Genomic DNA, 3432 nt, shown 5'->3' on the forward strand with positions numbered 1-3432 from the left:
TAATGGTGGCTGATGCTAAAAAAGATTGTAGGTTGTTTATTAATTTTGGTTTTCATATAATATTTGTAGATACAAAGAATAATCAATGGCTTTACTTTTAAACTTCCAAAATACTTGTCAATATAGAATAATATTATGTGAAGCACTATTTGACACCCCTCTAAACATACAGTCAAAGTATTATAAGAATAAAACTAACAAGATAAAAAAAATATATGATTAGATTAAATTGATAGTGTAAATTATAGTAATTAGTTAAATCAATTTGAATGTTGAAATGGTAAGAATGTCCAATGGCAGGAAATGAAAATTATATATATATATATATTATACAAATAAAAAAAATAAAAAAACTCAGTTTAGTGATACTAATACATGTCAATAATGACTCAGCAAATATTTCCATATATTAAATTGAAACAAATAATTCCATAAAACAAAATTTTTTTAGAAAAGGTTTTTTTTTCCATATAACAAATAAAAGCTTGGTAGCTTTTGTCACATCTCATTGAGCATGTCTCATCAAGTAATTATGGCTCATCAAATATTTACTTGTATTTAATTACTTTGAAGACACAATTATATCATTTTAAAGAGATTTTGGTATTATATGATATTTGTATGTGCTTTTAAATTTTTATAATGAAATGTCATGTTCTATATTTTTTCTTTACTCTTACTATTTTTTTTAAAGGTTTACTCCACTTAAATAAATAATTAGTTATATGCATATATAAATCAATATAAAATATAATCATCCATTAGAAAATAAAAGACTCGATGGAGGAGACAATGAAAATCAATATAGTAAATTAATTAATGCAAGTAATATATATACAAATATATTTAATAAATGTATTGCACCAATATTTAAAGCCACAGTGAATGATTTATGTATTTACTTTTAAGTTTTGAAAATACATAGCAAAAAATTTATATATTATGTGAAGGTCTCTTAACCATCCCATTGAAAATAAAGGGGGGAAAAATGAAAAAGAAAGCTAAAACCATTAAAAAATGTATAATATAATTAGATTACATTCATAATGTAAACTATAACAATTAGTTCAATTAATTCAAATTTTTAAATGCTAAAAAACATATAATAGTATAAAAAAATAACATACATGCACAAAGTCACTCTCTTACTTTTCCTTTCTCTATATATAATAATTTCATTTTTTTTATTGCACTATAATTTATGTTTATCCAGTAACAAAGGAACTAAAATTTTCCTTTAAAAGTAATATATATATTAATAAATTAAGAAAAATAATAATATATTTATATTATGATAGCTTATAATTAATATATTTTTTAAACTCTTATTAATATATAAACAAATACTATAACTTTTTAAAAAAATTACCAAATAACGAGAAGATAACTCGCATGCTTTCTACAACTTCCCATCTTTTCACATGTTAATTATTTAAAATAGTCACACACACACACACACACACACACACACACACACACACATATATATATATATATATATATATATATAACTTTTTCTAATGTTTAATGTGTGCCATTCTTGAATATGCAGATCTCTTAGTAGCTGATGGTTGAAGACAAGTTTACTTCTTTGATTTGTTACAACTATTAATCTAATCTTTATCATAGTAAATTTTTTTCCCCATTTTTTTATGTTTATTTTAATTTGCAGTGTTCTAATATAAACAAATAGGTGGTGTGAAAGAAAATGGACAAAGAGAAAGGAGTAAAAGTCTGTAAGTTTTAGTGGTAGTAGCCAAGGGAATAAGAGGAGTTATTGGGATGCTACAAATGATCTCGCCAAAGAACTGGTTTAATTTTTTTTCTTTTTAGTTTTTTTTTTTTGCATTACTCTTTCTTTCCTTTTTTTAATACGTTCTTCTTTCTTAAAATGAGTTAATTAATTAAGGTTTTTAAAAGGATTTTAACAAATGTTGTTGTTTCAGGTGTTGAAAAATATTGATTTAGTGTATGGAGGAGGGAGTGTTGGATTAATGGGTTTGATTTCTCAAGCTGTCTTTAATGGTGGAAACCATGTTCTTGGGTATTATTATTTTTTTTAAAGAATAATTATGTTAATTTAATTCATTTAATGAATATATTCTGATGACAATACTTAAATCTTTTATTTATCTATTCAATGTGATTCCTAAGACTCTAATGGTTAAAGAGGTATGATTTTTTTTTTATTAATAGATCACAAACAAAACAATACAAAATCCATACAAGTCAAAACTCAAAACTCAAATATCAAAGACTAATTTTTTTTTACAATTTTTTCCTATTTTTTTTTTCAGATAACTGGTGTTATTGTGGGAGAAGTGAAGGTAGTTGCAAACATGCACCAAAAGAAAGTAGAGATGGCAAGGAACTCTGATGCTTTCACTACTTTACCAGGTAATTGTATAACCTACATTTTCTATCACTCAATATTGCGTACAAATTACTTATTTTCTCCCTATGTTTTATATTAAGTGGATGTTAATAGTTTCCACTCAAACTTCAAAATAATAAAAGAATTGAATAAATCATACTTTCATCATTTGTATTACTTAAAATACATATATATATATATATATATATTTTAATATATAATATATAATCCCATTAGAACTTGCTGATGATTGTAATTAAATATTGAACTATCATTGAGAAATGAGAAATATTAATTTTTTTAGCTACTTTCTATTTTGTTTTGAGTCTTTTATTAAAAATTATAAACAGTAATAAAAATAATCTCATTAGTCATTATATTTAATTTCTTGAAGCAAGTAATTGAAAATACATACCCTTATTTTTTTTATATTACAATGCAGGAGGATATGGTACTTTTGAGGAACTTTTTGAAGTGATCACATGGGCATAAATAGGCACACATAACAAGCCTGTAATTTGATTTAAATTCCACATATACATAATTTAAATTGTGAAAAAAATCAATAACTTATCCTTTGTTTCAGATTGGAATGCTTAATGTTGACGGCTACTACGACTCACTGCTTTTATTCACTAATAAAGGTGTACAAGAAGGTTTCATTAAACCAAATGCGCGCCATATCATTTTCTCTGTTTCAAATGCTAAGGAACTTATTAAGAAACTTGAGGTAGTGTTTACAAGATTTTGAATAATATTTACTAAATGTTAGTTTTATTTTAAATTATTTTTCATTATATATATATATATATATATATTTTGTGATTACAGGAATACTCTCCATGTCATGATGAAGTTGTAAAAAACTTAAATGGGAATCTGAGTAGCCTGGACATTTTCAGATCAACGAAATTTTCACTTATATAGATATTAAGAACAATATTATGAATATTTTTTTGTGCCTTTAATCAAAATAGCATCATGAACAATGTTTTGGATCTTAATTGCATAATTCTACATGGATGGGAGTTTGTTTATGTTATCTAATATCTAAACCT

General features: G+C 24.2%; 1 pseudogene; it reads left to right on the plus strand.

Moving 5' to 3' along the window:
• The first annotated feature begins 1964 nt into the window (after nt 1–1964).
• Nucleotides 1965–3125, plus strand: LOC120282780 (annotated as a pseudogene).
• The last annotated feature ends 307 nt before the right edge of the window (nt 3126–3432 follow it).

This window comes from Dioscorea cayenensis, chromosome 18 (assembly GCF_009730915.1).
Source record: "Dioscorea cayenensis subsp. rotundata cultivar TDr96_F1 chromosome 18, TDr96_F1_v2_PseudoChromosome.rev07_lg8_w22 25.fasta, whole genome shotgun sequence".
NCBI lineage: Eukaryota > Viridiplantae > Streptophyta > Magnoliopsida > Dioscoreales > Dioscoreaceae > Dioscorea > Dioscorea cayenensis.